The following is a 13547-nucleotide window of genomic DNA, read 5'->3' on the forward strand; positions in this document are numbered from 1 at the left end:
GTCTGCTCAGCTGGCTTCTCTCAGCATGGAACTTCTATTCCACACGACAATGAAAGAGCAATCAGAGTCCCCATATTCTCAATGGTGCCATGTTCAAAGTATAGCCTCCATCCCGTGAGTGGGCTGAGTGGGGGCTGGGTAGGAAAAAGATACTAACCTGGGACTTAGCCTCAGCAACAGGTAACTGGAAACAGATGAGAAATGCTTAGGCACTGCTCCTCCTGAAATGATAGCCCTCCAACTATGAGCTGACCGGAAAGTGAGCCCTGTGTTTAAGATAGTACCATTCTGGAGTTTCCATCTCACTGAGCTGAGAGTTGGGAGATTGTGGGTCTTGGTTCAAATGCCACAGACAATTGCAGTTCTTACCAAGTTTTGGTAGATTTTCTTGAATAAATGTGTCTTTATTTTGCTGTATGTTCTTTGGGTCATTTCCAGAGAGACCGTAACTGGTTGATTTAAAAATAATTTTCACTAGTTTCCATGGGGAGTGGATCTGTGGAACTCCTCACACTGTAATGACAGAGGTGGAACTCTTCTCCAAAGTAAGCTTTCAAAACATAAGTGAGATCATACCACTCCTCTGCTCAGAATCTTCCAATCTCTCACACTCCCTAAGAAGAAAAACTGAAGTCTCTAAAATAGCCCAAAGAGGGGCACCTGGGTGGCTCAGTCGGTTAGGCATCCGACTTTGGCTCAGGTCATGATGCTGGTGAATTCGAGCCCTGCTTCAGACTCTGTGCTGACAGCTCAGCGTGAGTCTGGAGCCTGGAGCCTGCTTCAGATTCTGTGTCTCCCTCTCTGTTCCTCTCCTGTTCATGCTCTCTCTCTCTCTCTCAAAAATAAATGAACATTAAAAAAAAAAATTTAATAAAATAGCCCAAATGACCCTGTAACCCACTTACCTCTGCCAACCTCTTTGACCTCATTTTGTGCTTTTCTCCCCCTTGCTTACCTTGTTCCAGCTACTCTGGCCTCCTTGGTGTCCTCAAACCAAGTTTGAGGTTTGCTGATGTCAGCAAACTTATGCTACTAGGCTTTACACTTGTTGTTCCCTCTGCCCAGAATGCTCTTCCCCTTGATGGCCACAAAGCTAACCCTCTCATCTCCTTCAAGCAATTATTCTAATATCACCTTTTCAGTGAAATCTACCCTGACTATTCTGTTTAATATGGAATCCACTCCTGACCCTCCCAGCATTCCCAATCCCCCATCTTAAAAATATATATAGTATGTATATCTTTTAACATGTTATACAATTTGGTAATATATTGAAGTTTATAGTTTTTATTGTCAGTCTCTTTTAGTAGCATGTAATAAGCTTCAGGAGGGCAAGGATTTTTGCCCTTTTTGTTCACTAATATATTCTGATTATCTACAACAGTGCTGTCACTAGCAAATGCTAAATTAATAATTGTTGAATGAGTACTGATTTGAAGAAATGGTGGAATTGGGATTTGATCAAGAGATCATGCTTTTGGGGCACCTGGGTGGCTCGGTCGGTCAAGCGGCCGACTTCGGCTCAGGTCATGATCTCGCGGTCCGTGAGTTCGAGCCCCGCGTCAGGCTCTGTGCTGACTGCTCAGAGCCTGGAGCCTGTTTCAGATTCTGTGTCTCCCTCTCTCTCTGCCCCTCCCCTGTTCATGCTCTGTCTCTCTCTGTCTCAAAAATAAATAAACGTTAAAAAAAAAAAAATTTAAAAAAAAAAAGAGATCATGCTTTTAATCACAAACCTATGTTGAGACCACTTTCAAACTTTAGGTCCTGCTTAAATAAAATTCATGGGTTCAAATAATATTTTACAAATATTTATAAGCATAATGAGTTCTTTAAAGTGTTTATCTTTAAAATGTTCATCTTTAAAGTGCTTGGAGAGCTTCAGATGACTGATGTCATTGGCAGGCATCTTTGCAGAAATACAAACCATAATATTTAGGAAACAAAAAGGAGAGAAACTTGAGGTCAGATTTTATAATTATCCAACAGAGTGAAGTCTTTGCAACCATGGAAGATCAGATTTTAATCTATTTCAATTTTTAATTGGTATTTGATTGGTATTGGTTTCCATAGAATTTCTTCAGTGATAAACTTGGATTTCATATCATTAATGAGGTTTCCTGATAATGAGGATTTGCTTGGACAGTTTTTGTGAAACCTAATCATTTAGTAGCTTAAAATTTTGTGGCAAATATCATCATTAGAAAGTGTAAACCAAGGTCCAGTATCCTTTTTTAAAATGTATGACTCTGGAACTGGAATAAAAAGGAAGGTTGGAATTTTTTTCTATGCAGCTAGGCCTTACTGTGGATGTTTAAAATAAAATTCGTGGGCTGAAATAATATTTTATAAATATTTTTCAGTATAATGAATTCTTACAGCAAAATAAAGTACAATTTTCCAGGTCATCTTTTTTTCTTTTTTAAGACGAATATAAAATCTGCCCTCAAGTTCTCTCCTTCTTGTTTTTCAAATATTATGGTTTGTATTTCTGCAATGACTTCAGTCACCTGAAGTTTTCCATGCACTTTAAAAATGAACATGAGGGGTGCCTGGGTGGCTTAGTCTGTTGAGTGTCCAACTCTTGATTTTTTTGGTTCAGGTCATGATCCCAGGGTTGTGGAATCAAGCCCCATGTTGGGCTCCTTGCTGAGTGTAGAGCCTGATTAAGATTCTCATTCTTTCTCATTCTCTCTCTCTCTCTCATTCTCTCTCTCTCTCTCTCTCTCTCTCTCTCTCCCCCCGTACCCCTCGCCCCAGCTCGCACACTCACTGTCTCAAATAAAATAATAATTAATAAAAACAAAAAGAAACTCAAAACAATTCAATAAAAATGAACATGAAAGAACTCACTATGTTGCAAATACCAATCTGCCTTCTTCCTTCTTGCTCATACAAAGTTTAGATCTCTATCTAAAGCCTCTCTGCACAAATTTCTCTACATGACTGTCCCTAAAGCCTAGAATTTTGTGAACCTCTTCTTCCTGGAGAACTCTACTTTCTTAGTGATCTACACAAATTATGATAGCTGTTCTTTACACTGCTCAAAGACGCTGACCAGGTACACTAACCTCTTCAGTTTGTAGACTTTCAGTCTAGATCTGTATTCCTCAACTTGGCTGCATATTACAGTAGAGTTTTTTAAATGCTGATAGCCAGGTTGAAACTAATATAACTCTATATGTTAATTATACTTCAATAATAAACAAACAAACAAACTGATGGCTGAGTCTCACTCTTAGATTCTGCCTTAATTGATTAGAATGGGGATTGGTACAGATATATTTTAAAAGTTCCCTGGTTGAATTTAATGTGCAGCCAGAAATTAAACCTGTAAGTCTAAGAAATAAGCCTTGCAGGGCCCTGAGGAACTATAATGTTGGAAATTACTTTTATCTTCCATATTTACACTTTATCTTAGCATGGCTTGATCCAGTAATTTTGATTCTGAAACAGTAACAGAATGCCTGCAGTCTGGTAGACACTGCATTTTGCTAGCAATATGGAGCTGAACATATCTCCCACCTTCATGTAGCTTTGGGTATAAGTATAATAAAGGGCAAGACAGACATTGAACAGAAAGTCACAAATGCAAAGAGTGATCACAACAGACCTTCACATCTATAGGAAAAGTCATTCCTCTTCACTCTACCTCTAGAACTTGGGTATAATGAGGGATATACTTGGTAAGTATGCATGGGGTGTTTGAATGATGTCAAGATACAAAAACTACTGAGTGTGACTGATAAAGGAAATCATTTCAGTTAATAAATTCTCCCTTTCAATGAAAGTGCATTAGCAAAGATTCTTTCTAACCTTAGTGTGAAATGCTTTAATGAGACCTTTAGTTCTTCTTATCTACTTATACAGGTAACTTGCATAAAAGGGATGATAGGACATCTGACTTCCAGAATTATATTTGTCCTTAGGAGTTTGTGGATACCAGAAATCAATGATTGTCTGGAAGAAGAAGAAAAGCTGCAGGAGGTGAGAGGGGAATTCACCATCTGCTCCTTGATCTTACCTAACTTAGTGTCTTTACACCATTACTTAGAAGGCTCTCCTCCCAATCTTTGTGCAGCTGGCCCCTCTTGCCATTCAGATCTCAGCTTAAACATCACTATATTAAAATGTATCTGAAATTTGTTTTAATCAGGAATTGCAGAACACAGAGACATGGAAATAACGATCATGAAGAAAGAAGATTTTTATATTCATAGGTCCTTAGAAATAGGAGGCATGGCACACAGGGGAAGCACCAAGGTCAGTCAAGAAGCAGAAGGGTGAGGAGAAAGTATGGACCTAAGCATTTGTTATCACTGTCATAGGAAGAATGGGCAAGATAGTGTGGACAGCTGAATAAGTTTAGGATTGGACAGTCTGAATAATTTTAGCAGTCTTTGGGCTATAGGCATGGTTCCTAGTTGTCTGGTACCTGGTCTTGATTCATTTAGAACAAGGAAATAGTGTCCTGGACTGCAGGACCCCGATAAAAGGAAATGATGAACATACGGACTCGGGATTGGTTGGCTGACATATCAAGAGCATCTGCTATCTCCAGGAATTAGTTCTTTCCAGGATTTGCAAGTCCTCAAGATGCCAAAACATCATAAAACACAGAAAATAAAAGGCATGAATATTATAATAGTCTCCTCAAATAGGCTTTCCCTGATCTCCCAAATTGAAGTGATTAGCAGTTACACTTTATTCATCATTCTGCTTTAATTCCCCCAAAATACTTCTTCTCTGATATTTTTCTATTTCTATAATGGCTTGTTTATTTTCTCCTTCCATTAAAAGAAGAACACTGCTCATCTTGAGAACATGTAAAATATTCATTCAATATTTGAATTAAATGTGTGCTTTCTTTTCTTCTTAGACTTCCCATTTCCACTTCCTCTTCATTGCAGGTGTTATAAGAATCAGCACAAATTTAACACAACAATCATGAGCTTTATCTATTTCCAGTACCTTCAGAACATTGTTCCTATAGAGCCACAAAGGTTAATGGTGTAAGGGTATGAGGAGAGAAACGAGACAGAAACTTTCACAGATCATAGAAGGCAGAGATTGATGGGTCTGTTGATGGCAAAGGGAAGGAAGGGATGGTAAGAGAAAAGTTGGCAGTCATGTGGTGTCATTTGAAAATTTTTATTTTATTTAAATTTAACTTTATCCATTCATTTTTATTCAAAAACTCCTTATTGATAAGCTGCCTCATGCCAGGAAACAAAAAATTCTCTAATTCATCCAGAAAAAAAAAAAAAAAAAAATCATTAAGCTGCTTCTCTATACGCTCTGTGCTGAACATAGAAGAATATTGTTTGGGTCTCACATTAAAAGAAAGAAATAGGGGCACCTGTGTGGCTCACTCGGTTAAGCATCTGACTCTTGGTTTTGACTCAGGTCATGATCTCATAGTTCGAGAGTTCGAGCCCCATGTCGGGCTCCACACTGACAGCACAGAACTTGCTTGGGATTTTCTTTCTCACCTCTCTCTCTGCCTCTCTTTCTCTCAAAAATAAATTAAAAAAAATAAAATGAAATAAAGAAATAGAAAACTAAAGATAGTCCCAGAAGGCACAGAATGTATTCAAATACACTTAAGACAGCTACAAATGTCAAAAAGACATATTTGCAAATGGACTCAATATTAAAAAAATGAAGTTTGTAGCAGCGCTTTCAACAATAGCCAAATTATGGAAGGAGCCTAAGTGTCCATCAACTGATGAATGAAGACAATGTGGTTTATATGTACAATGGAATACTACTTGGCAAAGAGAAAGAATGAAATCATGCTGCTTGCAGCAATGTGGATGCAACTGGAGGGTATTATACTAAGTGAAATAAGTCAGTCAGAGAAAGACAGAGATCATATGTTTTCACTCATATGTGGATCTTGAGAAACTTAACAGAAGACCATGAGGGAAGGGAAGGAGAAAAAAAATAGTTACCAACAGAGAGGGAGGGAGGCAAACCATAAGAGACTCTTAAATACAGAGAACAAACTGAGGGTTGATGGGGGGTGGGAGAGAGGGGGAAATGGGTGATGGGCATTGAGGAGGGCACTCGTTGGGATGAACACTGGGTGTTGTATGTTAGCCAGTTTAACAATGAATTATATTTAAAAAAAGACACACAGACAAAAATTAAGCTTTTGAGTTTTCCTCCCTGCTACATAGAACATCCAATATCTATTTGTTGAATGAATGAATTACATAGGAAAAGGAACAAAGGTTTGACCAGCATAAAATCCTTGTAGAGCTAAACACCTTTTACTTAGTTAATAAATATTAGGATTAATATTACAAAAACACAGTGGTTCAGTTTCTCTTATTTGTTTTTAGTGGTAAAAAAAAGCAAATGATTAAGAAAGTTATAGAACTTGGCTAAGGCTCCCAATACATTCACAGTTCATTTTTAGAATAATACAAATTACATAAATCAGAGTCTTCACATTCAGCAACTATATAAATAGGTCTAAATTCCCTGGAGAGTAAGATAAATGTTGTTATGTTTCATTGTGCATGTGTGTATGATTGGCTGTATAACAGATGCTGAGAAAAATGATATCCAGAAAAAGAGAATTGAACAATAGTTGTACAAACATCAGTAATACAAAGAAAGTAAAGGGAGAGGAAAAAGAGAAGCCCCAGTTTACAAACACAGCCAGTCTAGATGAATGGCCTCAAAGGGACTCACTCTAGTCAAGATGCACAGATCTGCTTCTAATAGGCCCCTTGGATACTGAGAGCAGGCCTCTGATGTATGAGCTGATGCATCTTTATTTGCATATTAAATACATAAATAACCAGCAGTGCACAGAAGAGATAGGGGAACAAATAGGAACAGGGCATTGAAGGGCATATTCATCTAGTTAAAAACTCACTGGAACACAACCAGACTCTAGAGCATACAGACTCATCTTTTTGTAACAAGGACTGAATCCAAAACAAGAGTGATGCACGGTCCTCACCTGCCCAACACAGCATATGGGGCTAGAAGACAACTTGCAAATCATTTGTGTGACTCTCTCTTTCACTCACAGAAAATTAAACTAAGGCAGGCCAGACTGACTCTGATAACATTAAAGCATAAGTTACGAACCATGCTATAGCATATAAAGGATGAATGAGACATGACACTATTAACGGACTTTGCCATTTATAGGGAAAGGGGAACAAATGAATAGTGAAATTCTATAGAACACGATGAGTTAAAAGATCCAGGTTTGTACTGCAGAAGCCCAAAGGAGGGGTAGCAGAGATGTAGACTATGGGGGAAGGAGGTTGTCTAGTACTGGGCCACAGGTAGTATAAATTCAATCTAAGACAGCTTAATTTTGTCTCCTCGCCCCTGTTCGTGGGGAAGGTTCACTTTATGTATTTGTTAGTTCACTCTATGCATTGCTTCTGTCTACATTATGCTCCCTTTATAATTACTAATCTGGTGCCAGGTTGCCTATTTTATGACTAACTCAGAAACCCCATGGAAAGCCACCCTTAAAAATTTCTCAAGATTCTATGTAGGATCTGCCATGGGGTAACAGCATTTTCCATCCAGTTTCTAGGGCAGTTCTGGCTGAGCCCCTTCCTCCAGTTCATCTTGAAATGAGATTAGGCCCAGCCTTTCTCTTAGGTAGGTGAGTGATTTTCTTCTCTGTTTATAAAAAATAAAACAGAGTCATGGTTTTATAACAACATTTATTCACTCAAAGTTCAAGCATTAACTGAGCCAAGTCCTGTATGAGTTTAAAGGTGTTCTGATCACCAATTCTGGTGTGTGTTTGTGGGAGGTTTCCCCCCCAACAAGCAATTCTTGGATATCAGCTAGGTGTCTACAATTCAACTCAATTCTGACACTATCAACTGGAGATAGTATCAGACTCCCCTGGTTAGTGGTTAGTGTTCAGTCCTATAAGACTGCCCTCCACCTGCCCCCACTTCAGATGTCAATTTAAAACTCAGATTCTCATCTAGACTTCTAACCAACCAGCTATAGAATAGAAGTCCCCTGGGGCACCTGGGTGGGTCAGTCAGTTAAGTGTCTGACTTTGGCTCAGGTCATGATCTCATGGGTTTGAGCCCCATGCCGGGCTCTATGCTGACAGCTCTGAGCCTGGAGCCTGTTTCGGATTCTGTGTCTCCCTCTCTCTCTGCCCTTTCCCTGCTCACACTCTGTCTCTGTCTCTCAAAAATAAATAAATGTTAAAAAGAACAGAGATCCCAAAGACCCCCTCTTTGAGTTCAAATAATGTGCTAGAGTGGCTCACAGGACTTAGGGAAACATTTTACCTACTAGATTACCTACTGGTTTATTATAAAAGGATATAACTCATGAATAGTCAGATGGAACTGATGTATAGGGCAAGGTTGTTGGAAAGGGTACAGAGCTTGCATGCCCTCTCCGAGTGTGCCACTCTCCCCCTATTACCACACACTTACCAATCCAGAAGCTCTCTGAACCCTATACTCTCGGGTTTTTGTGAAGGCTTCATTCTATAGTCATGATTGACTAAATCACTGGCCACTAATGATTAAACTCAATCTACAGTCCCTTTCTCCCCCAGAAGTGAAGAAGGTGGGACTGAAAGTTCCAACCCTTTAATCACATGATTGGTTTCTCAGGCAACCATCCTTAATAGCTTTCTAAAGCCACACATTGACATAACAAAAGACGCCTTATTGCTCTCATCACTTAGGAAATTCCAATGGTTTCAGGAGCTCTGTGCCAGAAGGACAAAGACCAAAGTTTACTTATAAATCACAGTATCAGTAGCGTAGAAGCGTGGGGGTAGATACAGCAACACACAGGACAGGCAAGTTCTGTCCTCCGGGGAGGACTTTCGTGGGAGGTGGCCTTACCTAGTGGTTCAGATTAGACACTGCAGCCACACTATCTAGGCTTGAATCCTGGCTTCTTCTCTGTGACACTAGGTAAATTTCATCATTTCTCTAAACTCAGTTTCTTTGTCCATAATAATAATACCTATTTCATAAGATAACTGTAAAGATTTTTTAAAAATTAATCAATGCAAAGCATTTAGAAAAATGTTAGGCTCATGATAAGTCTAGTAACTATTATTATTATTATTATTATTTATTATAATTATTTTTGAAAGAAAGAAAATTAGCAATTAAACCAGCAAAGTAACATTAGATAATGATAAGTATTGTAAAGAAAATAGAACAGGATTACGAAAGAGAAAGTGATTGCGAAAGTTACTTTACTTTGTGTCATTAAGGAAGGCCTCCCAGAGATGTGGCATTTAGCTGAGCCAACCAGATCAGGAAACAGCATTCCAGGTAAAAGGAACTGTGGTGCAAAGGCCTTAAGGCAGGATAAGGCTTAAAATATTCCAAAAAGAACAGGCAGGCAGTACAGCTAACAGAGGGGAAGAATAAAAGGTGATGAAGTCAAAGAGGTAGACATAGGCCAAATCACAAAAGTCTGATAAGGACTAGAAATAGGTTCTTGTTTCTCTCAGTGGATGGACCTTACACAGAGCACACAGCCTTACTAGGCACAGGTAGGTATTAGACAAGGGAGGTTAAATGCCACTTTCTATTTTCCCAACCCTCAGGGGATGAGAAAAGAGATATTCCCCAGGCAAAAAAGGGATTCAAAGGGTAAAGCTTCTCACCACTCCAAGTGGGGTACAAGCAGAGAGGGAGAAGGTATTGCTATAAGGGAGGGCTGAAAATTCTCCAAGAGACTAGACTGAGTGAGGGTCCACAGTCCACCAGTGAGCCTACATATAATAGCCACAGTGCAGCCTGGACAGTAGCCTGTTGACTCAGGCTGTGCTGGAGAGCTGGCTGAATCCCTCCATGAAGAAGGCAGGGCTCAGGGGCAGAATTGCTCACATATGAGTAACTCACTGCTTCTTTTGAAATATGGCTAAAACCAGTCAAACTAAATTTGAACTTCAGTATTACACTCAAACTGCCTCAAGCATTGTATTTAAGGCTTATGGACTTTGATTAATTTAGGAGGTGAGACTCCCACCTCCAGAAAAGGTTTATTACCATGTAGTATTTATAATATTTACTTAGGGGAAGGATGCTCCAGATCCCATAAGCACGGTAATTATATAATTTATCAACTAGGTCAGGACACTTTGGAGAATGAAAGGAGGTGTTATTAATAATAATCTTAGAACAACAGTATAAGCTAAGACTATCTTGGACAATTTAGGACTTTCTAAGACAAAGACCAAGGGAAGGACTTGAAATTTTATTTAAATGAGGTGGGAATCAGTGGGTTTAATTGGGGGAATTACATGGTCTCATTTATATTTTCTAAAGATCTCTCTGACTTCTGTGTGAAGACTGGATTGTAGGGCCCCAAGAAGTAGAGAACATTTTAGAAGGGTTTTGCAATGGTCTAGGCGAGAGATGATAGGGGTCTAAACAAGGGTGGGGCAGGGAAGATGGACAGAACTAGTATAATAAATACTTTTGAGGTAGAGCACACAGAACTTACCAATGGATTAAAGTCTGAGGAGGAAGGAGGCTAGGGTCCAATAGCATGAGTTAACAGATGAAGTTGACATTTACTGAGATGCAGGATTTTTTATGTGTCAGCAAAACTGTGTGTCATATCTTTAGCTTGATTGGGTGCAAGTAAATAACAATAACAACAGTAATAACCAACTTCTTCTGATTGCTTATGTCAGATACTAAGCACTTAACATGTACTGATTTAATCCTCATAACAACCTATGAGGTAGATATGATCATTTTCAACATTTTACAAATGAATGAGCTATAGCACAGAGAGATTAAGTAACTTAGGTCACACAGCCAGTACATCATAGAGACAGCATTGGGTTTTATTGATTTGGGAGCTCTGATTCCAGATGCTGCCTCTTAACCCCATGCCATACTTACTGCCTGTCTGTTTGACCCCAAGATTTCTAATTCTAATCATTGGCTTCCTTAGTGGCTTGCTGTTTTAAACAAGGGTCTCAAGTGATAGAGTATGAGTTGGCTCACCTCCAAAATACTCATTGAGTTTGGAACACATGCATGCCCCCCTTCCCCAAAGATACTCAGAAAGAAAGTCACTGAAATCAGAAGGTCATGCACTCATCCTAAATGGGACTGTGATTCCACAGAGTAAGCAAACAATCCTGTATGTATTGTAATTTATGAACTAGGAGGAGGCATGTTATATTCCTCTACCTCATTTTACTCATTTGAAATAATGGGAAGTACTTTGCATTAATTATCTGGGAGGGAGCCCTGTATGTACCATAGTTTAAAAAGACTGTTCTGGAGTCAGATTCCTGGGTTCAGATTCTAGCTCACCACTTGTTAGCTAGGTGAGTTTGGTATATTACTTAACCCCATTATGTCTGTTTCCCCATCAGTAAAGTGGGAACAATAACACTATGCCAGAGACTGCCTAGTGTTTCAACAAGTCCCTCTCCTTCTGGCCAAAGAGCTAGACTGTATTTCCCAGCTTCTCTTATAGTCTAACGTAGCCAGATGATGCTGGCTATTGGGAAAGGGGAGGAGTGATGGATGCCACCTTCAGCTCTGGTGCATATAAGCCTTCCAAGTTACACTCTATGCTCTCTCTTTCCTGACTGCTGAGTGAATACAGAGAATTTAGAAGAGGACTCTGGGCCCCCAGAGGACTGTAGAGCCACAGACTAGAAGGTGTTTGAGTCTCTGAATGACCTCATGGAAGACCTCCTGCTAGATAGGACTATTCACTTTGGACTTTGTATAAACCAGAGTAAGCACTTACTGTGTGAAACAGTGAGGTTGGGGGTTTGTTTATTAGAGCAACTTGAATTACTTACCTGAATATATATATATATATATATATATATATATATATATATATATATGTATGTATACACACACACACACACACACAAACACATACCTCATAGGGTTACTTAAAGCACTAAAGTTTCTACAAGGGAGCGGTGTAAATGTGCTCTCAGAACGTTCAAGAAAAAGTATCTCCATCATTCTTTTTCTAAACTCTTTGTCACAGCAAGAGGATGATGTAGACCTCATCTGAAATCGAAATCATGGTTCTCCATGTAAGGCATCTTTTTGTGACTGACAGCCCAGTCTATTTGTACACAAAAATAGGTGTAAGTAGATTATATAAAATGAGCAAAATAGCAAGGAGGTGAGCAAATGTGACTAGGCCCATTGTGTTTCTTTTGGGTAGAGTCAGGCTTACCGGTAGCACCCTGCAACTCCTACTGGAAGTGGGCAGAACAGAAGATTTTAAATATAATTGATTATATCATATAGAATCTGACACGTATGTTTAGAAACGGAAATCATTCTTGAGGGATGCTTAGATTTTCCTTTGAAAATCTCTTATTAGTAAAGTCAAAGTCCCAGAAAAACTTCAGAGATTCAAGAGAACATTCAGCAAGTGGTCAGTTACAGTTCCACTCAACTGGAATATTTTGCACAAAATGAAGACTTAAGTGACTTGATAACTCCCTTGTAGATCTACTTACTTCTACCTGCCCTGACAAGTTTTCTTTAGACTCTTACTGGCAAATACATCTCTTGAAATTTGATTTTGATTTTTTTCCAGTTCACCTTCAGGCTGTTAAGATGTTGTACTCCATCATCCTCATTCACCATCTCTTATCTCTAACATATCACAAATCTTATTGTATGATACAGCATTGTCAGCAGATACACTGCTTAGGTGACACAAAGAATACTTCATGGATGTCTAAAGTGGCCTTGTAGATAAATAAGTCTTATCAGCTCAAAGATATTCATTTACCCACAGACATGTCTCATCATTGGAAATTTTCCAATGTATCAAAAGTGTGTCTGAGACAGTAAGCACCAAAACAAAAAACCCATTACAAAAGCTTGTAACAATCATACTGATATAATCCTAAGGAAGCCTTGGTCACTTGGCTCAGTCCCAGAGGGCTGTTAAATTCAGAGATATGTAATCCAGACAGGACATCCAATGTTTATATGCATATTTCAACATCTTTAAAGAGGAAACATTACATAAACAACAAAACTTATTAAAATCCTTTCTTTTCCTATTTTATTATGCCCCAAGGCCCTGGAAGCCACTTTCTTTCCTTCCCTAGAAATTGCTTATGCTTCCACATCATTCTGTCATCCAGATTTCTTTCTTTATATAATTTCTTTCTTTATGTAATTTCTTCACAGAGCCCCCTAGCAAAAGATGTGCCTTGCTACAGACCTCTAGACACTAGTTCTCTTCTGGGCTCTTCTTTTCTGTAAAAAATCCATCTGCTTTGGTTTGGGCCTTTCTGTCTAATCCTCATTCCATCAATTTTGCATCATAAAAGCCTAAAGAATTGCCTGGAATTGGTGGAAACTTCCTCTATATTCAGGGAAAGATAGGGAATTGAGCAGGCCAAACCACAACCTTCCTCATATGTTAATTACTTTTGTCCTATCACACCTATTAAGAATTAGACGGTGGAACAATGTCCTAAAAGTGTACATGTTGCCTGTATAGGTTCATTTCCAAAAAGCCTTCCAATTCAAAAGGAATGCTTTGGAGAAAATAGA

General features: G+C 38.9%; 1 protein-coding gene across 14 annotated transcripts in view; it reads right to left on the minus strand.

Annotated features, from left to right (window-relative positions):
• LMNTD1 (lamin tail domain containing 1) overlaps positions 1–13547 on the minus strand; it is a 461495-nt gene that overhangs the window by 229915 nt on the left and 218033 nt on the right. The window lies entirely within an intron of this gene.

The sequence above is a fragment of the Panthera onca genome, chromosome B4 (genome assembly GCF_046562875.1).
Source record: "Panthera onca isolate mPanOnc1 chromosome B4, mPanOnc1 haplotype 2, whole genome shotgun sequence".
Taxonomy (NCBI): domain Eukaryota; kingdom Metazoa; phylum Chordata; class Mammalia; order Carnivora; family Felidae; genus Panthera; species Panthera onca.